The sequence below is a fragment of the Lissotriton helveticus genome, chromosome 3_1, assembly GCF_964261635.1.
Source record: "Lissotriton helveticus chromosome 3_1, aLisHel1.1, whole genome shotgun sequence".
Classification (NCBI taxonomy): Eukaryota; Metazoa; Chordata; class Amphibia; order Caudata; family Salamandridae; genus Lissotriton; species Lissotriton helveticus.
Window position 1 is genome coordinate 1579592653 of NC_136061.1, and position 26878 is coordinate 1579619530.

A 26878-nucleotide genomic window follows, 5' to 3' on the forward strand; every position below is an offset into this window, starting at 1 on the left:
GCGGGGCCACGCGGCGCTCCCGTACTCATGACGGAACCGCTCCATCACTGCCCTCGGGTGAGCTGTGCTTGTGACGGAATGGTTCCGTCACGGCACCGCCCACTCTTTAGAATGCTCAGCGTAGGCGCAGAATCCACGCCGCACCGGCGCGGCGAGCGGGCCGTGACGGAACCGTTCCGTTACCAGCACAGCCCACCCGAGGCTCGTGACGGAACGGTTCCGTCACGAGCACGCAAAGGGTTAATCATAGATTTGAAGCTATGATGTCTTTTATCACAAACAAAAAAAATCCTCCTCTTGGAGAGGTTCTGGATTTCTTCTGGAGAAAGGAGTATCAAGCAAGAGGTGCTCCTCACATACATATGCTGCTATGGATCAAATATGCCCCCAAATTTGGAACAGATTCAGATGACACAGTGATGAGTTTTATTGAACAATATTCTACAAGTACTGTACCAAAAAGTACAGAACAAAAGAATTTAAGTCATCAAGTCTTACGGTTTCAAACCCATCGTTGTGGAAAATACTGTCGTTGAAAATACAAATCTAAGGATAAGTTTTAAACAAAATGTCGTTTTGGATTTCCATGTCCAGTAATGTCAAAAGGAAGAGTGAACAAATTTATGTCATCTTTGCGACATACTGTCACAAGAAAATCACCGAAAAATACCTACAACTTAAAAAGAAATGAGTCAAAATACATAAATGACTATAACCCAGTCATTTTGTCCATGTGGAATGCTAACATGGATATTCGATATGTTGCAGACAACTCCATTGCTGTGGCTCGCTATGTAACGTCTTACATTACTAAATCTGAAACGACGGTACTAAAGGAAATTTGGAAAGAAGTTTCTCATGAAAAGAGCCTAAGTAAGCAATTGTGCAGTTATAGTTTGAAGATGTTGTCTCATCGAGAAATCGGGGCATATGAATGTTCAGATCGCTTATCATCTGCAAGTCTATACTCCAAATCTAGGACAATCATTTGGGTGAGTTTAGGTCTTGCAAGAACACGAAACCGAGTTTTGAAATCTGTAGAAGAAATTAAGTATTTAGCACAGAGAGAACCAGACAGTACAGATATTTTGAAGACAAATATATTGGATACATACTATCCAAATAGAAGTAATCATCTTGAGAACGTTTGTCTCTATGAAGTACTGCAAAGCTGTACTTCTAAGAGGAATATTACAGAAGATATCAATAAAGGAGTATATGCTGTGATTGGATATGAAGGATGTTTAGTGAAACAAAGAAAAGGACATTTGTGGAGTGGTGTGGCTCACTGGTTAGAGGCGGCAGACCCAGAAGCAGAGAACGGCCCGGGACCAGGGTTCAATTCCCAACGCGGCAGGGTCGTGGACCAGGGTCAGCGGACTCGACAATTCTCGCCTCGGTGCCTACTCTAACCAGGGATCACACTCTGCAACTCTGGGCATTAAGCTTGCCTCATCTCTACAACGGCCCCCCACAGACGCCGGGGATGCCTGGTTTCACCTTGGAGATACCCAAATGGGGCCATCTCACAGGGAAAGCCAGGACGGGTTCGCCAGCGGTCTCCAGCGCCGGGACGCTTACGGGCAGCTGTGCGCTTTACAAGTCCAACACATTACAAGTCCAACATTTGATTAATCACCTAAAACTGAGTTGTGAAACTCCCGACAAAAGGGAATGTTACTGTTTAGCTCTTTTGCAACTCTTTAAGCCATGGCGAACAGAACTGGAACTACTTGGAGATTTTTACAGTTATGAAGATTCATTCAACGCAACTAAAAATACTATAGAATGTCCTGTTTTTACTAATTATATGAAAATGTTGAACGACGAAATACAGCAAGAAGGTACAATTGCAGGAGAGATTGCTAAAGACAGTTCTCAAAGTTCTGCTTCGTTGAGTCAGGATCCACTAGGAGAACCAATTATTTAAAATGAAGCAGCAACTGCCATGGATGAGGTGGAAACAGCAATGCAACAAGCTCAAGAGGATGTAATAAACTTAGAAAAGTTGGAAAAACAACTAAATGTTATGTTATGTTATGTTAAAAATATTTCTTTAGCGCGCTTACACCAGGCGGTTTCATGGCGATGAGAGAAGAAGAGCTGAGACTTAGGGTACTTATTGATATGCTTGAGAGAATAAGAGAGTTTTCAGGAAAGTTCTGAATTTAGTGTAGCATGTGGCCAGTCGGAGCTCGTTAGGGAGGGAGTTCCAGAAACGGGGGGCTAAGGAGGAAAATCTCAGACCTCCATGCTTTTTCCGTCTTAAGGTGGGAATGGTGAGCAAGTTAAGATGGGAGGAACGGAGCTCGCGTAATGGAGTGTAGCATTGAATCCGGGAAGAGATGAAGGCAGGGGATTGGTCGGTGAGAGCTTTAAAGATGGTACAGCCAAGTTTCAAGAGACAGCATTTGGCTACAGGTAGCCAATGCAAGCTCTTCATGAAAGAACTCATGTGTTGGTGTCTGGGTTGGCGAAAGATGAGCCTAGCTGCCTGATTTGGTACGAGTTTCAGGCGATGGAGTAGGTATGCCGGGATATCGACATACAGGGCGTTCGCGTACTCGATGCGGGAGGTGACAAGGGCCATGATGACAAGGATGAGAGCTTCCTTGGTAAGGAATCTGCAGATTTTACGGATTCTGTTGGGGTGGAAAAAGCAGGAGGAAACTACTGCATTGATTTGGGGCTTAAGCGATAGGTCGCTACAGATGATTACTCCGAGTCTCTTTACAGAGATTACTGGGTTAGGAGCGGAGCCTAATGAAGACGGCCAGAAGCTGGGATTCCAGGGGTTGACGGAACCTCTGACTAAAACCAGCTCGGTTTTGTCGGGGTTGAGTTTGAGTTGACTGTGGTACATCCATTCACTGATAAAGGTCATGGTGGTTTGAAATTCAGTGATGGAAGTGTCAGAGGAGTCAATGTTAAAAACCAGCTGGAGGTCATCAGCATAGTTGAAGATTGTGCTGTTACGTAAAGACACAATCAGAGGTTGCATATATAAGTTAAAAAGGAGGGGCGGGAGGGCCGAGCCCCTTGGAACCCAGCAGGTTAGGCTGGTATTTTTTGCCGAGAAATTAGGTAGGCGCACTGCCTGGGAGCGCCCTTCACGGAAGGAGATGACCCATTTTAGGGCCATGCCCTGGATGCCGGTGTTGACAACACGGTCGTTCAAGAGTTCATGATCGACCGTGTCAAACGCCGCCGAGAGATCCAGGAGAGATCCAGGAGCACCAGGGCCTGAGAGATGTTATTGTCAGCTCCATTCCTAAGTTCATCCATCACTGCCAAGATGACGGATTCAGTAGAGTGAGCAGGCCTGAAGCCTGCTTGCCGGGGATCAAGGAATTGAGTATGCTCAATGAATGAACTGAGGCAGTTCGTGACATGGGCCTCCAGGATTTTATTGAGATAGGGAAGCAAAGAAATGGGACGAAAATTGCTTAGCACCGCGGGATCTGCATTGGGCTTTTTTAGTATGGGAACAACCGTGGCGCATTTAAAGATGTCTGCAACAACGCCTGTCGTTAGAGAGTTATTGAGGAGCAACAGCGGCGGGTCCGGGCAGGTGTTAAAAGCTTCTCTCAGGATATGGGTGGGAAATGGTCATTTGGGGAGCCGGATCCCACTCTGTTTAGGAGTGTCAGAAATTCTTCTCTGGAGATCAGAGGGATGAGGTCGAGCGTGGAAGGGTTTTTACAAGTAGCAGGAAGGGTGGAGGGGGAAGTGGGGGTAGGGATATTATTTTTGATAGAGGTAATTTTGTCTATGAAGAACAAATTTAGTATTTGTGAGGGTATAGATTTTTGGGTGACCCTATCAGGTTGGGCAAGCTTGTTGACAATTGAGAAGATATCCTTGCCCTTCATAGAAGAGTTCGCGATTTTTTGGGAGAAATAGGCCGATTTAGCCTTAACAATGGAAACTTTATAGCTTTTTTGTAAGGCGACATATGCTGCTCTCTCCTAAGGCGCATAGGCTCTGTGCCAACGGCGTTCTACCTGCCTAAGTACTAATTTTTCCTTTTTTAGGGTGTCAGAGAACCAGCGTTGGGCATCATGGGGGCGTTTGAGTGAGATTTTTCTCAAGGGGGCTACCTTGTTGCTGGCTGCGTCTAGCCATCTGTCGAGATTAGAGGCTTGAAGGGAGATGGAGGCCTGTTTTTCTTCTTGGGAGAGGGTAGCAGTTAGGATAGCATGGAATTCGTCTAAGTTAGCTCGTTTCCAAATCCTAGCCAAAAGATTGCTGATAGGAGGTGACATTGTGAAGGGAGTATCAGTTATGTTAAAGGCGATACGATGGTGATCAGACCATGTACAGGGAGAGACAAGAGGTGGAGTAATATCTAGGTTAGAGGTCCAGACTTGGTCTAAGGTATGCCCTTTAGCATGGGTGGGCTTGTGCATGTGTTGGAAAAAATTCATGCCCTGTAGACAGTCCGTGAACTCAACCGAAGCGAGGCTCTCGTGTGTGTCAGCAGGCCAGTAGTTAAAGTCGTCAAGGATAATAATCCTGGCGTGATTTATGACTAATTGTGAGATAAGTTCACCAAAAAGTTGAGGAAACAGAGGCATGTGGTCCGGGGGGCGATAAAAGAGAGCACAGATGAAAGAGGACATGGGGGAGTCGAATTTTAAAATACGACTGTCGATATGAGGTAAAACTTTGGTCTGGAGGGAGGTAAATTTATGTTTGTGTTGAATGTTGGCTGCCACTCCACCTCCGGGCTTACCCGATATCCTATTAGCATGGAGTATGTAGAAGCCCATAGGTATTGCTGCCAGAATATCGGGGTTGGAATCGGCGGTAAGCCATGTTTCTGACAGAAGTAAAATGTCGGGTTTGTCTGAATCCAGCATTTGAAAGATATCAAGCTGGTGCTTTACCATCGAGCAAGTGTTTAAATAAATGATGGCCACAGGGCTTGTAGCCTGGGAGCAGGGGGCGGCAGAAGCCAGCAGTTCCAAGGGAGTGCTACACGGGGAGTTGAGGTCGGGGAGTATGTAATTAAGGTGCAGAATTCCTTCTTATTTTAAAGCGACCCTGATATTGGGCCTGATGGACCAGTTGCCCTGTAATTTTTGGAGCTTTCAGGAGGTATAGGAGGTACGATGGGCATAGTTGCTGTCCCTGGTCCCGGTAGGTTGGGGACGGGCGCAGACGGGCTTGCCTTTGGTGCGTCTTCGGCGCGCCCGCTGCGCACGTCCGCTGCGCGTTCTGGGTAAGTGCCTGTTTTTGTATTCCCATGATACTAAAGAGGGTGTGGTCAAAGGAGGCATGGCAGAGTGGGCGTGACACTCTCCACTGGTCCGCCCTCCACAAATAACAGCACCAGCTGCGGTGGAACGGAGCCGGAGCGGGAGGCGAGTAAAAACAGCTTCTTAGTAAATCAAGAAGTGAGTTATTTTTAAAAAAATTGCACAGAGCGCTGGCGCAGCCAAACAGTACACGCGACTCGCAAACCTTCAGCCGCACGTCCCTAGGCTGGGTCTTAAGTAGCGTTCAGTAATGTTGAGCAAAAACAAATATATGATCAAGTGACAGAACAGATTGAGCATGGTTTATATCATGAGAAAAAAGAGTGCTCTTGTACGTCATTTAAACTTGTCCAACTGTACGTGAGTGGAGAAGCAGGAACTGGAAAACATTTTCTAATTAAAGGAATTGCAACTATTTTACAGAAAAGACCAGAGTCGGCCCTCTCTTGTGTTGTTACTGCTCCAACTGGGTTGGCAGCACATAACATTAAAGGGATTACTTTACATCGTTTATTGATGCTGCCAGTAGAGCATGAAAATAAATTAGAATACCACAAGCTATCTGGAGAAGCTTGAGGAGAAGTTTCTAGAGTCTTGAAAAAAATCAAACTTCTCATTATTGATGAGGTAAGCATGGTATCAAATGTAATGCTTGCCTTTGTGCATTTAAGAATGCAACCAATCCTTAAAACAGAGTATGATGTGTTATTTGCAAACACGTGATAGTTTTTGGAGATCTACTACAACTAACTCCAGTGAAAGGACAACCAGTATTTAAAACAGTTACACATGAAGACACCAGAAAGTGCCTGCGAACCATTGGAAATGTTAATATTTGGTCATATTTCAAATATTCAGAACTCATTACAAATATGAGACAGGCAAAGGACGCTGATTATAAAAGTATTCTTGAAGATATAAGAATTGGAAAAGTGAGTGAACATGGCAGAGAAGCTTTACAGGCACGATTACTTACAAATTTGTTTCCAAACGAAAATATTCTTCCAGAGAATATATATAGAAAAATCGCAGAAAAGAAATCAGTGATATGCTTGATGTCAACTCTGCAAGAATGTTCATTATTCAATGAAAAAATTTTAAAGTTAGAAAATTAAGAAATTATAAAACCGGAAGCTATTGATAGAATAGAGCATGAAGGAGCTACTAATATTTTGTCAGAAAAGATGAAGTCAAAATTGGATTATTTAGAGAAATCAATATCTAAAACTGCTGGTTTAGAAAAGAATCTATATGCATGTATAAATTGTCGTATAATTTTACGACGTAATTTACATGTGGAAAGAGGTTAGAGGTTTAGTAAATGAAGCAATGAGTAATGGTGTTGATTTTGTTAATTACCCAAATAGAGATGACATTGAATTTTTGAAAATCAAACTTGATGAAATTAAAGAAGTACAACAATTGAGTCGTTGTTCAGCTCGATTTTTGCTTGTAAAAGATTTATATGTCCGCCGAAAACAGTTTCCTGTTTGTTTGGCATATGCGGTGACTATTAATAAATCTCAAGGTTTAAGTGTAGATTGTGCTTTGGTGAATATTGGAAGTACTGTGTTTAAAAAGGGTATGGCATATGTTGCTTTATCTCAAGTCAGAACTTTATCTGGAGTATACTTGATTCATTTTGATGAGACAAAGATTAGTGCAGATGTAAATTGTGTAAAAGAGTATAATAGGTTAAGAAGAGAAGATGCTCCCAATTTACCTCATTATCCTTTATTTGAAAAGCGTGTGGTAGGTCAAAAAAGAAGATATGAGAAAAATTGTAGCGAGTTTGTAGAGAAAAGAAAAAAACTAGATGAACCAGTGATACTAAGCAAAAAGAAAAAAGATACTATTGAAGAGGTTGTTGGTTTTCAGTTTGAAAACAGTTCTGGTGTCAACTGATATGCTAATGTAGTGGTTAATGTTGTTTTTTTCTTGAAACTTTACAACAACAAATTGTTGAAAATCAGGACAAAAGATTTTGTTGTTTGTTGAATTCTGTGTTTGAGAAATGTAGTAGTGATAAAACTAAAATATAAAGTGTTTCTGATATTCGAAATGTTTTATACATATGTTCTGGTTTAAATAAATTTTCAGAGAATATTCAGCAAGATTGTCAGGAATTTCTAATGTATATGCTTGTTGTATTGCAAGATGAAGGTATAGATATTGAAAATCTTTTTGGCCTTTGTTATATATGGCAACATGACTGTGACAATTGTTCGTTTTCAAGTAGTACCAAAATAGACACTGAAAGTTTTATATATTTGACTTTACCAGACTGCAAATCAGTGTCTTTTAATAATCTAGTTAGAGAAGCAAATCAAAACATGGTCTGTACCCACTGTAACTCACAAATGTTATCAAAATTATTTATACAAAGATATGGACAGTATGTCATTTTATGCTGCAACGATGCAGACCTGATGGAAGAAAACTGACAACTTTAATAAAAAAATTGTGGCTTCTCAACTATCAATATCAGGAAGAACTTTTGTAACTGTAGCAATTATTTTCCACAAAAATTCTACAACATCAGGACATTACACAGCTTATTTAAAACGTACAAAAGGCTGTACTCAATTGATTTTTAAACAATGTTTACCTTATGACTTACCAAATTCTTACCTAGTGTTTTTACAACCAAAATGTTAGGGAAAATAATTGGCTGTTAAGAAAGGGTAGTCCGGTGTTGAAAAGTACTTTGTGAGTGAGGGTGATCAGGTTAAAAAAATCCTTGTCGTTGACGTAGAGGTAGTGTAAGTGTATCAGATAGTGGGTGGTGTGGCTATAACAGGAGATGTTGATCATCAGTGAGGCAGGGGTGTTTAGATTTGTTTTAGTTGTTGTAGATGTTGGTGACATTTTTTATTCCATTGAAGAGGTTTCTTTTAATGGTATACAGCTCCTTGGCAAGATAAAAGATGAGTAGAGTGTCATCGGCATACCAGATGATGTTGAGATTCTGATAGCATGCTAGTTGTTTAAGGTGTATGTACATGATAAATAGCATTGGGTGGAGGTATAACCATTGTTAGATGGTACAAAAGATGTTGGTGCTTTTGATTCAGAAGGTTGGGAAACGGACGCTTAAATGTACTATTAAGTATCTTCCAAACTAAGGATTTCACACATGCTATTTGGCCATGAGGAAAGGTATCTGAAACAAAAAATAAGTATTTCGGGTAAATGATGTTAGCATATGTTTGTACATAACTTTATTTAGAGTGTATATAAAAAGAAGTCATGATGTTTTGTTACTTTGTGGTTGTTGGAGATGTCCCATATTTACGTAAGAAATTGCTGTTCGAAAAAAAAATGTTTTTTTTCAAATTTTTACATTATCGATGAAAATGTTGAATGTTTTTTTAAGACAATCTTATTGATTGTCTTTCTTTTGCCCGCTGTTATATGATGAGTACTATTGAACTCACTGTTTTCAGTGAAATTCAATATTTTCTGAAAACAGCAAAATAAGATACATAACATATTGTACAAATTATTTTGTATTGTGAAATATATATTATAACTCAATTTTTTCTTATCTTCCACAGATACTATATTTATAAAAAATGTATTATTAACTTTTCATTACTTATAAGGTATGTATGACAAACAAAAAATACTTTCTCATCACTCTCTTACTTCTCTTTCCTTTTTTCACTTTCTTCACTCTGTCCCTTACTCCCCTTCCTTTACTCATCTTACTCCCCTTCCCTCACTCTCCTTACTCCCCTTCATTCACCTTTATACTCCTTCTCTCACCATCAGTATCCTTCCATCACCCTCACTCACCTTCACCTGCTCCATCTTTCCCCTCTGTGTCCCTGACTTCTCTTTCCTTTCTTCCTCCATCACTACCCTTCTCTTGCTCTATCCTTCACTCTTTTATCTCTCCCCCTCACTCTCTTTCCTTCACACCATCCCTCACTCACTTTTAGTCACTCCCCTCCTCTCACTCGCTCACTCCCTTTTGCTCACTCCCCTTCCTTTATTCCCTCCCTCACTCCCCTTTCCTCCATCTGTCTCTAAGTCTCTTCCTCTGTCTCAGTCACTATAACTGCCTCACTCCCTCACAGTCCCTCACTCTCCCTCTCTTTCTCTCTCTCACTGTCTCCCTCTCTCTCCACCACTCTTCCTTTTCTTTCCTCTCACTTTCCATAAATCCTTCTCTCTCACTCACTACTTTTTCCTCTCTCTTAATATGCTTCTTTTTCCATCACTCCCCTCCCCTTACCCTCATATCCTTTCCCTCACTGTCACTGCCCTTCACTCAATCTCACTCCTCTTCCCCTACTTCATGTTCCCCTCTCTGTGCATCACTCCCATTCCCTTTCTCCTGCTCCCATTCCCTCACTCCCCCTGACTCTCTTTCCCTCACTAAATCTGTCAGTCCCCTTCCCTCACTCCCTTTTCCTCATTCCCTTTTGCTAACTCCCTTTCCTTTACTCCCTCACTCCCCTTCACTCCATTTATCTCTCCCTCTCTCCCTCTGTCTCACTCAGTTTAACCACCTCACTCCCTCTCAGTCACTCGCTCTCCCTCTCTTTCTCTGACACTCTCTCCCTCTCTCTCACCCTTCCTCTCTTTCCTTTTCTGTTTCCTTCACTCCTACTTTATCCCTCAGTCCCCTTTCCTCTCTCTTAATCTCCTTCCTTCTCTCTCATTCCCCTTTCATCACCCTCATACCCCTTCTCTCACTGTTACTGCCTTTCACTCACCCTCAGTACTTTCGATATTATGTCCATTCTATATTTTTAACTCGATATTATGTCCATCCTATATTTTTCCTTCGATATTATGTCCTTTCACCATATATATATATATTACCTAATATAAACAAAGTTAGGTAACAGGTTAAAGAGGGCGCACTGCAAGAAGTAAGGCCAAAGTACAAATAGCACAGGTTACAGTAGGTGCTCTAAAGCAAGAGAGGGAGGTTACCTCACTCCCCCAAGATTCATTGAGCAAAGCTCTGAATATGCGAATTCAAATTTCTTGCCGAGCACTCAAAATTGAGAGTGTCCAGATTCCAAAGTTCAATCAGAAGTCATTAAAGTTGCAAATTCATCTTCATACAAATTCAGTTCGAACTCGAAAGTCTTAAAGTACATACGATGATATCAGTCTTTTTCAAATCAAAACACCAAAGAACGTGAAGTCGGTCCTTTTATTTCCAAATCGCAAACAAGTTCTGCAGCCAACACGTGTTTCGTCGGGCATCAATCATATGCCAAAACAACTTCCTCAGGGCTGTGCGCCAAAAACAATACAAGAAAAATATATAACACAGCTTCTTCATTAGATATAAATAATTAACTATCAGAAAATTATTTAAACATTTAGATCTAATCACCACCTAAGTGAAAGAATAAAGACAAAGTCCATAAGTAAGTGACAAATATAACAAATCCAGTATCAATAACGTGACTCCCGGTGTCAAAGTTAGATCCACAAAACATTCAGATTTATAGCCAAATTCATAAATATAGAAATAATATTTACCTATATTAAGTAGATCTCCTTTTCGTATAGTCAAAATTCATAAATGTAGAAAATGAATGCAGAAATTAAATCTGGAATGACATAAGGGAACCCTCAGTCCCGACCCTACAACTTGAGCCCAACAAGAAAACCTCTAAATTCATCCTATTCTAGTGTTTAGTTCTATACCACAATTATTTTTATTATTCTGTAAATGTAGTAAAGTTATCTGACAAATTATAACTAAAAAACGACAACCATCCGCCCTGGTGGTAAACAAAATGTCATATTTTCTGAAAGTATTTTACCTTATGTCGTTTTCAAAACCCGAATGCCAAATTATATATCTATTCAGATCGTCGTCCCAAAATCAAAGTCCAGTATCAAATAACAATAAGACCCCACATAAGTCTATTGCCTCTCTCATTATTTTGCCAAACTTTCAGATGTTACGAACATTGACTCACCCAGTATCTAGGCACAATCATAACTATTTCGGGTTTCTCGTCTCAGTCCTACCGGGTTTAGCAGACTGGCGTCTGTTACGGCCGCCATGTTGTATTAATACACTCCGATCGTGATCTCTTCGGACCGATCTGATGAGCTTAAATGTATTATCCAACTAGTAATTTGGACTAATCTCAAACCAAATCTATCTACCTGAATTAAATTGTAATTCTTAATATTTATTAACATTTTACCGACTTTACGTAAATTTCAAAATAAAATGATGTTCCAGACTCTAAATATTATTCATAGAATTGTATACCCTTAATAAACTTAAAGTTGCCAAAAGAGGTTAAATTTGAATCTTTATTAACAAAAGTCACTATTCCAATCTTAGTTATCGCCGCCATCTTGGAATGGGCAAAGTATAAATGTGAAATAGAAACTCGAGATCGTTGTTACCGATCTTTCTACTAATCCTAACTATATATCTTCAGTGAATAATATGTATCCAACTAGACTTTGAAATTAGGGTTAAATCACAATATTCCATCTAAATATATCTAACTGATTAAAAAAGACGATATGTAATCAACTGAAATAATTTTGCTGAATAATATGGACTTGTTTACTTGTAGGGCACAAGAGTCAGTGTCAAGGCAATGGGTGCCCCTCATCACGCCATTAATTTCTTCTTGGTTAACATAAAAAAAATATATAACAAATTGCATCGTGATGTTATAGTACGTCTCAATTCTAATGAAAAACATCACAATGTAATTGTAGCATCTCAATCCAGAAACATAAGGACATAGCATAGGCAAGAGAAGAATCCTTTTTTCACTTATTATACAGAATAATTTCAAAAGTTACAACTAAGCATGAAAACAGAGAATACTATATACATTGTTCACAGGTTAAGTTTGAAATCAAAGTCCAAGCTATTACTGTTCCCCTAAGAAATACTGTAATTCGGTGTCAACATTAAGTCCCTCTTCTACTGCTCGAAGGACCATAATCCATTTAGCCTCTCTTCGTCTCAGTTTTAGCAACCTATTGCCTCCACGTTTGTCCATAGACACTTGTTCAATACCATGGTAAGAAAATTTATGTTTAATAGAATCATTCATATTTTAAATCAAATGTGAGGCTATAGGATACCTGGTATCTCCATTTTTCAGGGCTCTGTAGTGTTCCACCATGCGGTCTTTAAGCCTTCTCACTGTACTTCCTACATAAATCTTCCCACATGTACAAGCAATTACATAAATCACAAATGTCGATTCACAATTAATAAAAGTATCTATGTAGAAGGTACCAGTATCATTGTATTCAAACTTGAGTATTTTTTTCACCGCCCACCAACAAGAGCTGCAACTACCACAGTAATAGAAGCCCTTATGTCTTAACCGTAACCAGTCACTTTGACTCGTAGGTGTTATAGGTTTGGGGTAACTTGGACTCACAAGATTAGCAATAGTCATCCCTTTACGGTAAGTCACACTTGGTTTAACCGTAAGAAAAGGTTTCAAATCCTTGTCAGAGCACAACATGTGCCAATATTTACGCATAATGTTATAAAATTTGTGACTTCCTATAGCAAAATTGGTAATCATTCTTACTTTCTGACTTGGTTTACATACATCATTCTTAATTTTTGGTTTTAATGTAATGTCTCTTTGTAATTTCAAAACTTTATTAGTTGCTTTCTTAATCACATCTTTAGTCTATCCTCTGTTTCTGAATCTATTTTCCATATCCAGTAAATTTGTGTGAAAATCAACATCCTTGGAGCAATTCCTCCTTGCTCTAATCATTTCCCCATAAGGGATAGAATTAATTTGACTTTTGAAATTTTCAGGAAAATGGCACATTTTGTTTCTGAGCAGCCCCTGAAAATTTGGGGGGGTTTCGTCAAGGGGGGGCCGAGAAAAAAGGGGGGTCCCAAAACGCGTTTTTCACATGCAATTTTCCATAGGGCGGTTGGACTCACTTTTAGCTCGAACGGCTGAATGGATTTCCATGAAACTTGGCAAAATTGTAGGGACTGGTAGCCCGATGTGCCTTTGCTAGGTCTCAAGATATGTGCTCCAGTGGATTTTGAGAAATTAACGTTCAAAAAAATATATATATCTGTAAGCGTGCCCCGGTTAGCGCCCCGGTGCGCGTACCTGACGCGTAACGGAACTTCGCAAAGCGAAGCTGATTGGTTCTCCGGTGTCTGTCAATATTCTAAACAGTCCGGAGCGGCCGCCATCTTGTCTCTCGGTAGGATCGAGAGACAAGAGGAGGCCAAAACAAAGGGGTAAATGACCATAAGGGGGCATAGCAGATCCTCACTGACCCCCTAGGTTTGATGTGGAGGCTTTAAAAGGGCCCCGCGGGGAAAAAAAAATAAAATCTTTTTTTTTGCGTGGGGAGCGCCCGGTACGCGCACCGGGAAGCGGTCCGGGGAGCGTACTATGAGGAAAAAAGAATGATAGACTTTTCAAATATTGTATGTTTATTGATTGTTCGTTTTGTTGGTTTTTTTTTTTTTTTTTTTTATTTTTGTGATTGTTTTTCAAAATTTAATAGAACGTCTAACATTTGACTGTCCGAAATGTCGTCATTTTCAGTGAACATAACTTCCAACATTTGAGTGTCCGAAATGTCCTTATTTTGAGTGAACATAACTTGCAACATGTCCTCATTTTGAAGGAGGAAATCTACAGATTGTACACATTGTAGTAGTTCATGGTCCTGTGATTCATCCATGAATTCAATGTCATTTGGTTCAATGTTTTCTTGATTAGTCTCTTCAAGGACAATTTCAAATGACACTTTTTGTTCTCCTTCCATTTTGCCTGAAATTTGCATAAAAAATATATATATATCAGTAGAGATAGGGCACTGTTGGGATTAATTTAACAGTGAATTTATCTTTGGGCAGTGTATAGTATCAGACTGGTAGTAGAAATATAAAAATGTGTATGTGATGAAACCTTAGTAAATTCATGATTATACAAGACAAGCCTAAATCCATCCATAACTATAACAGAAAAGTCTATCTAAATCTATAACTATTACTGAGGGATAGTATATAACTATCAGAAAAAGTTTTCCATATTAACTTAAAGTGCACAATATACTTTAGTTTTCAAAATAACATCTTACCTTTTAAAAACAAGTTTAAGTTGTCAGTGAAAATGCTCTTGCAATGTACTTCAGGAAGTAGTAGTCAAAATGGCTGTGTTTCTCTCTCTTTATTTATATATATTCAGGTACATAACCAATCAAAGTAGAAAATGAAAGTAACATTTTAATTGGTTGTCAATTCCAACACTTCAGATGTCTTTTGTGAAGTAATTTACCTCAGGGTATTTAGAGAGGTCTACAGGCTAAATGGTTAAATGGAATTCCAATCAAATTTGTGAAAATGGTAGGGATTCGTATGTAGTATGAGCTAATCTATATTTGGTGAAAGTGTCTCCAGTGGTTTTTCTGTGAATTACTTTCCCACCTTTTTTCAGCGAGCGCTTCCTGGTGCGCGCCCGGTACGCGAACCGGCAGTGTTACGGGAGTCCTCCATTTTGTGTTTCGGTAGAATTGAGATACAAGATGGAGGGCAAATAATGTTCAGAATGGGTAGAAGGGGGCACGGTAGATGTATCCTGACCCCCTAGGTTTTCTGAGGGTGACTGAGGAGGCCCATATGTGCAGAAAAAAAACATTTTTTTTAAAAATTTCGCGCGGTTAGCGTCCGGTGCGCGTACCGGGTAGCGCTCCGGAAAGCGTAAATTGTGAAAATTAGTAAAAAAAAAGTTACATTTAAAATTTGTTTATAGTGATCATAGTAAGGGTAGCTCTGAGAAGAGCTTTTGGGTCTGTGGTAGATTTAGGTACTTATAAGTAGGTACCAATACATAGTCTTAAATTCAGGATGAAAAGCCTGTTCCCCTCATCTGAGAAGTGAACTCCATCTTCTCTGTAGATATCTTGCATGTAGTAACGCAAGTTATTGTTGTAGATGGAGCCCATTCCATGGTCTCTCATGTAAGCTGAAACAGACTTTTTTACATGCTTCCTCGATTTCTCAATTTGTGGAGAAAATTGCTTGGACCACCTCCATTTCTGTCTTTGGCATATATTTGAATATACCAAGGCAGTTTGAGGAAAAGGTGCCATCAATTGCTCAAAGGTGTCCTTTAAAAGCATTTCCAGACCTACCCCAGTCAAAGTGCCCAAATCATTTCCTCCACAGTGCACAATTAACAGGTCAGGTTTTGGCAAATGCAAAAAGGTTTTCACCAATGGTATCAATTAGTGACATCTTAATCCTCTGTGGCCAATCCAGTTGATTTCCACATTTTGTAAATTGAGGTTGTGTAAATTTCTGTTATCAGCATACCTTTGAGCCCAGTGGATGTAACTATGTCCAACAATCCAGACAGAAAACATAGTGAGAGGAGGTTCTGCTGCAGTCATATGAAGTGTGGTAATGAAATGGCAGTTGAAACAGTAGGAGTATGTAATGAAAAAAACTGTGGAGTTTCTGTGCTAATGAATCAGTAGCAGTGATTGGTGGATTTTGATTGCTGGAAACAGAAAGTTAGGGTGCATGGATGAGTTCTTTGAAAGATGTAATTTGAATGGTCAAGAAAAAATCATTTTATGAAAGATTGCACTGGATACGCTGTGGTAAATAAATAATTAATTACCGGATCTATTTTTCGGGATACAATGATAACAGATAGCTCAATAAATAAGAGTCAAGATTCGAGGTAGCTGGAGTTTGCAGGTTTTAATACAGCATAAAGGACAGCAACAGGACAACCTGCACGGGAATAGGATGGCAGCTGCCGGGGGGCAGGATCGGGACAACAGCTAACTTTAATAACAGCGTATAACATATATATACTAAAACAATTGCATTGCAGTAAATACAGTAGGCGTAGCAGTGGGCGGAGTTCGTAGCAGTCGCGAAAGATAAGGCATAAAGTAGGTGTAACAAGAGGCGTGTACAGGGCGTATACATAGACATGTGATGTAAACGTAACAGAATATGTCATAAATGGGGCGGAAACATGGAGGGGGCTACCTAAGGAGCCGGGACCTCTGACCTAGTGGTGCGCGCAAACTGACAATGACGTATTACTAGGAGGAACTGGGGGCTATGACTTCTGCGCTAGAAGAGGAGACTAAAGTCTGGAGTGGCAGAGCGACATGTACCTAAACACTATCTAGTATCTGATGTTTAGAGAACATGTTGATAGAATCCAAAAGTTATCAGGGCAAAGGCTAACAGACTCTAAGACTGGTGCATGCATTATTCTACATGTAGTGCGTGTTGAGGAATATTAAATGACCATTAATACAGTATTTCTCTTACATGGAGACGTAAAGGCTAGACGATGACTGAAACTATTGATGCGATTCAGTAGCTTAGGAATGCAGAGAAGGAGGGCTGGACTGATAACTAGAATCATAACATACTCTTGGCAGACTGGCAGGCAGAGCCAGGCCGAGCCGGGCACTTTGAGGCAGGAAGTAAGTGAAGGGTCAGGGATGCAGGTGGGGGCTGTATCGCTCCTCAGCGAGGGTTCAGGAGACAGGAGCTGAATCTGGTGTCCGGGCCCTTTTGAGGCCTAGAAACTGGGACTTTTACTGAATTAACGTGCACACTGTGAAACGTGGCAACGTAACTTTACATAGGCCTAATACTCATAGCTTTCAGGAGAACTGGAAATTGGCATACTAGAGTTGGACACAACTATAATTGCGTCTTTAATCGACCATAAGGGGATACATATGCATATTAATCATGCACATATAACATAAGATGGGGAACACGTAGGGACACAGAACATGGCAAAATTTACTTTTCCACATTCCCTCCTTGTCACTACGTTTCCATCAGGAAACATCAATATTCATGATACCATCTATCATTTCATACAGTATCATTTGCTCGTCTCGAATTGGCTTGGAACGGGACTTAGGACTAGGACTTGGAATACAGGATGTAGCACAAATGCCGCAAATCGCAGGGCCACATTGTAAACAGAGGCAGCAACTGAAAATGATCATTACTGCTATACCTAGGAATGACAATACTTTCCGTCCCCAGGCAGAAATTATACTCCAGAGCCAACCGGACCATGTCCAGGTGCCTGGATTCTGGTGTAACTGATGGGCAATTTTATGAAGTCTGGTTATAGCTGAATAAACAGACGGCGCGTTATTAGGAATGAAAATGCAGCAACTAGATCCGATGACTCTACATGCTCCTCCTCTATCGGCCAGTATGATGTCAAGAACGAGACGATTTTGGAGCACAACAAATCTCATAGCAGATTGCTCTTCGGTTAAATTACCTAGAGCAGAAGTAGTCTCATTCACTACTGCTTCAAGGGTTCTGGTTAACCTACGGATTAGCTTACTATTCTGGACAGGTCCTATAAAGAAAAAGAAACCTTTATTGAAATCTTGATACTGTTCTAGAGCAGTTTCAGTTTGATCGACAATCGGGGACTCGATCTCTCTTCTATGTCTAATGTGTACTAGATGTGTATTTCTATGATAATCGGATGGGGCTAGGAAAACTGGTGGCAGTAGGAAGGCAATGTAACATGTTCCATCCCAATCGAGGGGCAGACGAACATATGCGGTCTGACCACAAACAAAATATGAATGACGTGAGGCTTTAAAAATAGATTTCCCACTGTCACTATACTTGACAATAGTAGTACAATCACTATGTCCTACATGTGCAGAACCATTCCTTCGGACACATAATTCGCCTTTGACTGGCAGTACTGAAATTGCAGGTAAATCTGGAGTAGTATCAGACTGAACATTCAGGACCATAAAATTCGAAGAATAGTTACCTAAATCATAAACTTCATTTTCTAGATCTAACCCGGTTCTATGGGTGAGACCTTGCTTGTCTGGAAAACATGTACTATTCAGAAGGGACATATCAGTTGAGGATGACGTTAACGTGGACCATGCTCCACACGAACCATTATGGGAAAATGGATAAGGAAAGAGTGGCAGAACTCCCTTCGGTGTCTGGAAAGGGGGGAGTCGACCACACACCCAACAATTAGTGGCATTGCTGGTCTGGTGTGAATAGTGCAGCATTCTGATAAATGTATTGTTTTGCATAGCAAGACGATAGGATAGCTCGTGAGGAGGCAGATCACTAAATGTGTGCTCTACTGTAGCATTAGAAAACTTATTTACATGAGAGATTGAAAAACATAAATGCAATGCATAACTTGTGCAGGTAACCATCAAACTCAGAAATAGAAGAAAACATAAAATAACGATACATCTGATAGAGTTTTGACTAACTCTCTCACTATGGGGGTCTATCTCATACATGTCAGAAACCTGTCTAACCGTTTCACCCGAGGGGGACTTAGACAATTAAACTGGCTGACTTATTTTACTAGACCGGAGCTTACTTTTATACTCCTGTTGCGGAGTTACCTCTAATAGGGGAGGCTTGGAATCAAAGTTTGTAGCGGGACAGTCCTTGAGAATAGGGCAGTTTTTAGAATTCTGGCAGTCCTTAAAAATGGAACAGTCCAATGTTTTTATGCGACATCCATGGAATTCTTGACGTGAGACAGGTGCACCCAGCCCTTGCGGCCTTCCAGCTTCACGGCCGTGCGGGTGGTCAGAAGGACAAGTTGAGGCTGTTTCCAGCGGGGCTCCAGCGGACTTGAACGATCAAAATTCCGGACAAGTACCAGACTTCCTGGAACGATTTCATGCGGTTTCACCTCGGTATTGTCTGGAAATGCGGCGGCAACCTGTGAACGACAAGAGTGGAGGGCAGACATCAAGGAAGCTAGGTAATCTGTCAGCATATTACTGGAAACATCTGTAATACTTCGGGGTCTAGGTGTACCCCACATGTTCGGGGGGCGGCCGAATACGACCTCATAAGGGGACAGACCTGATCTGGAATGTGCGACCATGCGCATATAAAACAGAGCGACTGGCAGAGCTACTAGCCAGTCTACACCTTTCTCTTTACAGACTTTGGCGATGCGGATTTTTAGAGTCTGGTTATGTCTCTCTACTAGACCTGCTGCTTCAGGATGGCGTACACAATGAAACTTCCACTGGTACCCTAACAGAAGGGACACATGCTTCATTAACTCTGATGAGAATGGCTGGCCGTTATCTGAGTACACGACCCTAGGGAGTCCATAACGAGGGAAAAATTCACGAACCAGCTGCTTGGCAGTGGTCGCGGCTGTGTAATCTGGGACTGGATATGCCTCTGTCCACTTGGACAAAGCGCATACAACTACAAGGACATACTTGAAACCTCGACATCGCTCCATCTGAATATAATCCATCTGGAGGACTTCAAAAGGGTGGTCAGGAGGCTGGAATCCCCCTTGTTCCACCGGGACACTTTTACCTGGATTGAACTGACAACATATCATACAGGTACGGACTTTCTGCTTGGCTGCAGCTCATAAATGCTTGTTGAACCAAATGTTCTGGATACTGTCTAACATGGCCTTTTCTCCTAAATGTGCAGGACTATGTGCGGTATTAATAATGACTTGAACCATTGAGTCGGGGAGAAACCATGTGGCCTTTCCCTTCGTCAACCATCCCTGATCTGTCTTAACCCCTCCTTGTTCGGACCATTTCTTGATTTCATCGGGAGTAGCATGTAACTGGATATCTATGACATCTTGTGTAGGGTCCTTAACTGTCATACATGTAATCGGATCTGGAGTGTGTGTCTGTGTCGTGTTCACTGGAACGTCTGGAGTCTGGGCTGTGAGCTTGGCTGTTCGATCTGCTAGATCATTACCTTGGGAGATGATGTCAGTGACTTTCGTATGTGCTTTGCACTTCATAATAGCGATAGCTGTCGGTAAATGTATTGCATCTAACAGAGCTTGAATAAGGAGACCATGCTGAATCTTGGTTCCATGAGAAGTCATAAAACCTCTTTCTTGCCAGAGCACTCCAAAGTTGTGTACAACTCCGAATGCATAACCTGAATCTGTGTATATGTTTACTTTCAGGTTCTTGGCACGTATGCAGGCTTGGGTCAGAGCGACTAGCTCTGCTGCTTGAGCGGACAGGGTGTCAATACGGTGTGTTTCAATAACTTCAGTGTCAGTAGTCACTGCATACGCGGCTACTAGTTCTCCTGTACTAGTTCTCATACATGAACCATCCACATAAAGTGTCAGGTCAGGATTAGGTAATGGAATGTCTGTCAGGTCTTGTCTTGGCTTTGTCATAGTGTTAACAACTTCCACACAATCATGTGTGGCAGGATTTGAGGTAACTGACGGTAACAGTGTAGCAGGATTTAGAACGTTGCAGCGTCTGATTTCTATGTGTGGCTGGAACAGTGTCAATTCATAACCTGTTAAACGTGCAATAGTCAAGTGCTGAGTCTGGGTTCGGTTTAAAAGAACTTCCACGGAGTGTGGAACATGTACTGTCAGGGGGTGTCCTAATACTATGGAATCACTTTGTCTGATAGCTAGAGCTGTGGCTGCAACTGACTTGAGGCACGCAGGCAGAGCCTGGGCTACTGGATCTAATGTGCTCGAAAAATAAGCACAAGGCTTGTATTGTCCTGCTTGATCTTGTGTGAGAACAGATAATGCTGTACCTTCGCGTTCTGTGACAAAAAGTGTAAAAGGCTTACTGTAGTTCGGTGTAGCTAGAACAGGTGCTTGGCATAAGGCTTTCTTTAATTCATTAAAAGCAAGTGTATGTTCAGATGTCCAAGGGAGGACAGTCGATACGGCTGCCTCCTGTGTCTTTAACTGTATCAGTGGCTTGGCTAGAAATGCATACTGAGGAATCCATTGTCTGCAATAGGAAGTGAGGCCAATAAAAGCACGTACCTCCTTCTGGGTATTGGGCTGAGGAAGACTCGCTATTAACTGGATACGGTCTGGTGTCAACTGCCTACCCCTCTTGGACAGTAAGTGGCCTAAGTAGATCACTTGCTGGACACAGAATTGAAGCTTCGAAGGGGACACCTTGTGCCCCATCTCGGCTAGGAAATACAGAACTGTAAGTGACGCACGCTCGCAGTCACGTTCAGAACGGGCTGTGATCAGTAGATCATCGACATACTGGAGCAGGGCAGTGTCAGTTGGCATGTGAATATTGTCTAGTTGTCTTTTAAGTGCTTGACTGTAAATGCTAGGACTTTCTGTGAAACCTTGAGGAGCTCGTGTGAATTTATAGCTCCTTCCATTTAAACAGAATCCGAAAAGGAACTGGCTGTCTGGATGAATGGGGACACTGAAAAATGCGTTCTTGAGGTCTATGACAGTGAAAAACGTGGCTTCGGAATCAATGGCTGTCAATAGGGATGAAATATCTGGAACAACGGGGTACTGGGGAATGATACATTTATTAAGTTCTCGAAGGTCAATCACTAATCGATATACTGGAGGTGCATTTGGATCAGTACGTTTCATGACTGGAATGATAGGAGAATTACATACATTGGAGTCAGTTTCTACAACCACTCCTTGAACAATAAGCTCGTCAATAATTTTGGATAAGGCTGCTACAGCCTCAGGTGGCAATCTGTACTGTCGGATTCGTGGTAACACTATACCTTGCTTGAGAGTCACACGATGGGGTGTGATTTGCATACAACCAACATCAGTTGGACCTTGTGCCCATAGATGCTGGGGGACATTCAGTAATCTTGGATCAAAATCACGTAATACATAGTGACCTTTAAAGTCTCTCAAAAACAATCGGATTCCTTCTGGGGAGCAGCAAATAACTGCACCTAATTCTTTCAATGTCTTAATACCTAACAAATTTTCTGGACATGATTTTGTAAGTAATAAATCAGTAGTTCGGGACAATGGACCTACTTCTAGAGAAACTGGTTTGGAAATCTCGTTAACTATTGGCTTTCCTGAAAATCCAAGGGAAACATTTCTAGAGCCTGAGAGCGGAGCCCCTGGAACCTCGTCATGACTGATAGTAGTCCTACTTGCCCCTGTATCAATCAGAAACTTTCTGTCTTTCCCTAATACTTGACTGTGAACATAGGGACCCTCTTGATCTACAGGTATTTCGATGAGAGGCAAGCCTACCTCCCTCTCCAGGCTGTTTCATGAATACTGCTGGTACTCTGGATACTCGGACTGTGCATACTGGTACATTTGCTGTGTAACCTGCTGTGTTGCAGCAATAGGCTGCGGTGCTGTAACTGTCTGTGGTGCATTCTGTGGTAATTGAGAAGTCTGTGAAACTTGTTCTTGTCTAGGCGGACGTGGTCTTTCTTTAGTCTTACCAGTAGCTATGTTATGTTTCAGAACTGCACATTCGTTTATAAAATGACCTGGCTGTTTACAATAATTGCAGGTCCCTTTAACGGGAACTGCAGGATGACTGGCTTGATTCGGACCCCTCTTCTGACTGTCTTGTGGAACAGATTGTGCAACTAATACTTTCATTTTCGTGTCTTTCATACGTTTCCTTTCGTGTTCTTGCTCTTCTCTGATTCTATTCTGGTGATACTGAAGCATCTGAAGCATTTGGGACGGAGTATTAGCTTGCCATGTACTTTCGACTTTCAGGACTCGGTTTTTAACTTGTGGACTTGAATTCTCGACTAGTTTAGTAACAAAAAGATGAGGGTATGACTCGCTACTCGTCTTCAAACCACTGTTAATACTAAAACATTTCTCAAATCTAGAATAAAAATCACTAGTATCTTCGTCTGGTTTCTGTTTACAGGCTGAGATTGCATCCCAGTCTTCCTTTTTCGTGGCTAGTAATCTTGGCAAAACTTGTATTAATAGTTCAGGTAATTCTTTACATTTCTCTCCTAGACCGGTACCTGGTACACGTGTTTTATCTTCAGCTTCTAGAGCTGTCCAATCAATCTTTTTCTCTCCCACTTCCCATTCTTTTTCCTTGAGTTTTTCATATACCCCTGCGGGCAACAGGACCTTTAACATTTTAATAATATCTGGATACGTGTATTCTCCCATACGGAGCATGTCTTTTAATTCACGGTGGAACCCTGCTGGATCTTTGTCGTGACAGGGAATTAACTTCTTCATCTCTAAGAGTTCCATCTTTGTGATGGGGGTGTAAACAAATACTCGTTGCATTTCACCACTGGTTGTACTTCTCGTAACGGATGCTGTCTGTCTATATAGAATGGTTTATTTTCGGGGGGTGAGACATGAACAAAATGCGGATTCAGAAACGTTCTATATTTGTGGCGCTGTTCTAGAACGATACTAATTAAATCGGTACCTAAACCTTTCCATCTATACTGTAGTAACTCGTTCAAAACATCATGTAACGGACCTGGATCAGAATGCTGACCCTCATACAGTGTAATGAGGTGCTGGATCATATACATACCCACCAGTCGCTGCTCGGCTGGGGGCAGTTTCAGAAACATTTGTGCCACTATTTCGTCTGGAAAAGTGGTAGAATCAGTAGCCCATCGGACTGCTGATCGGGCTAGTTCTTGTTCATGCATGGTACTAAGTTCACTATAACCGATTCGTGATTTCAGAATGTGATCGGTAGCTTGAAATACTTGTTCTAGAGAACACTGTTCTGGTGCTGGAAGAGAGAAAACTTTCTTGTGTTCTAGACGTGAATGTCGGTCGGAAAGTCTAGTTCTACCTACATACGCTATTCTGGAAGGATTCTCGTCGTCTACCTCTTCAGTATCAGAGTCGTCTTCTTTCTCGCTTACTTGTGCTGCTTTGCGTTTCTCGTGTAACCTTATTATTTCCTTACGAATTTTCTTGTACATACTCTCTATACAACTGAGTGTCCTGTGTCTTCCCTCGGCTATATTATCACTCCACCTTGTCAGGACTTTCATTTCAGTCGGATCTTTATCTGGATAATCTTGTTCCCTTATTAAACAATTAATTAGAAACTTCAAAAGCATGAGCTGGGTCTCAGCTTTCCTTTGAGACATGGCTTCGCCAATACTTTCTGGGTCCTCTCCTGTACGATTGAAACGATATATTCTGTCTAGATCTTCTTTCATGTTCGGTAGGGTGTCCAAATACTCGGTCACCCGTCTTACACGCAATGAATATATAACCATATTATCATCACCTGGGACTGAATCATAACGGCATTCGGTAAGAGCTCGTCTGATATCTGCAACGGACTGATGTTTGGGCGTACGCTATAACGCACGTTCATGTAACTCGACTGACGTTACACGTTTGTGTGGCGGCGGGGTACCAGGAGGACCTCCTCCCGCGGCCCCTAAACTGGAATCATCGACTGATACTCTTCGTGCTGGCAGAGTGACCGATGTAGCGGGTACTTGTAATGTAGGCTGGACCGGGGGTACCGCAACAGGTGCTGCAACAGGTGCCCCGGTGGCTGGAGAAACAGGAATTACATTATTTACAGGAGCTGGCGGAGCAGGATTAGCATATTCGGGGCCTGTGTCGTCCAAATAGGACGAGAGGAAAATATCAGCTGCGGTCGGTTTGTGACGTAGCTTGGTCGGAACTTATTGTGGCGGGAAATTACTGGATGCCTCCGGGGTTGCTTTTGGCAAGCCCTCGGCAAGAAGAGGGTACATACCCTTAATATAGAGGCACAACTATAATTGCGTCTTTAATCGACCATAAGGGGATACATATGCATATTAATCATGCACATATAACATAAGATGGGGAACACGTAGGGACACAGAACATGGCAAAATTTACTTTTCCACAACGCAGGTTTACTGAGAGTTCAGAGTTCAATTGAAACATTGTTGTGTGAATTTGCAAACATGAGAGGTCTTTCAGGAGGTGGTTGCTATGCAAAAAAGGCAGAAAGGGCAGAGGGGGAAAGGGTGTTTATTTGAAAAAAGTGAGGGAAGAGTTTTGATTGGGTGACATGAGAGATATGTGTGATGAATTACAGCCTTTCTGTGCCATTGTTGGTTGCAGCCTCTGGAGTGCATACCCTTTGTTCTGCTGAAGACAAATTGGTGTGTGTCTGAGACTGTTTTGAAACTCAAAAAGTATTTGCTAAGGTGAGAAAAGATTCATTTAATTTAAATAGAGATTAGTATGCTTTAAGGAGAAAATTATGAAGAAAGTTGTGTATTTAAAATGTTGCTTTGTGTCAAGTGTTTTACAAATAGATTTGGTTTCTTTGAGTTACATAGCCATGTTAAAAGTGACTTCCCCATGAATGTAGGTATATAATTGCTTAACATGATGTGTTTAAAAACGTTTTTTGAAATCAATTAGGTTTCTTGATATGTACTGCTAGAGTTTCATAGGTTGCTTGGGGCATATTTACAAGGCCTTTGAGTTCCTTTGATGTTATTTTTCCCATTTTAATTTAAGACATATTCCCGTGGTGCAAGGTCCTTGTAAATACGCCCCATGTGTGCTTGGCAAATTTAGATTTTGATTCTTTGAGTTACATAGCCATGTTAAAAGTGACGCTAAAATGGTGCAAGGGCCTTAAAAAAACGCTTTCATGTGTCTTAGGACATTTTAAGTCACTTCCCCATGAATGTAGGTATATAATTGCTTAACATGATGTGTTTAAAAACGTTTTTTGAAATCAATTAGGTTTCTTGATATGTACTGCTAGAGTTTCATAGGTTGCTTGGATCATATTTACAAGGCCTTTGAGTCCCTTTGATGTTATTTTTGCCATTTTAATTTAAGACATTTCCCCGTGGTGCAAGGTCCTTGTAAATACGCCCCCATGTGTGCTTGGCAAATTTAGATTTTGATTCTTTGAGTTACATAGCCATGTTAAAAGTGACGCTAAAATGGTGCAAGGGCCTTAAAAAAACGCTTTCATGTGTCTTAGGGCATTTTAAGTCACTTCCCCATGAATGTAGGTATATAATTGCTTAACATGATGTGTTTAAAAACGTTTTTTGAAATCAATTAGGTTTCTTCATATGTACTGCTAGAGTTTCATAGGTTGCTTGGAGCATATTTACAAGGCCTTTGAGTCCCTTTGATGTTATTTTTCCCATTTTAATTTAAGACATTTGCCCGTGGTGCAAGGTCCTTGTAAATACGCCCCCATGTGTGCTTGGCAAATTAAAGTACTGACAGGGTGTGCTTCTACATAGGACCTGTGTTGTGTTTTCAAATTATGACCAGAAAATCGTTTTTTTTTTTTAAAAATAAACACTTTTCACATTTATGAGAAGGTCATATTGGTGTCTGCTTCTTGAAATAAATATTAAACTGAGAAATATTAAACTGAGGCTTCTGTAAGTGTCAAGGGAGGTGAGGAATGTACATTGCTCTGTTGTATACAGTCCTCATCTTCTGTGTACTCTTGGATATGCTAGACTCCATCTGCACAATGAGATATCTAAGCAAAGGAAACACAGGTGATGTGATTGTGAAATGAGCAAAAGAAATTCCACATTTTTCAATTACATCACCTGTGTTTCCTAACATTACGAATCACATTGTGCAGATGAGGTTTAGGCCTGTCCAGGGACACAGAAGAGGTCTGGCCTTTGTTCAAGAGTGCAGTGGACATGACTCACTTTATTGTTAGGCCTGCACATGTATTATCTTGTCTGTACTCTTCAATAAGCCTACATTTCATCTGCAACCCTGAGAAGGCCTCACCTCAAATAAACCTCTGGATAGGCCACACCTTATCGTCATCTTGAATCAATCATTTAAAATGTTAGGTGC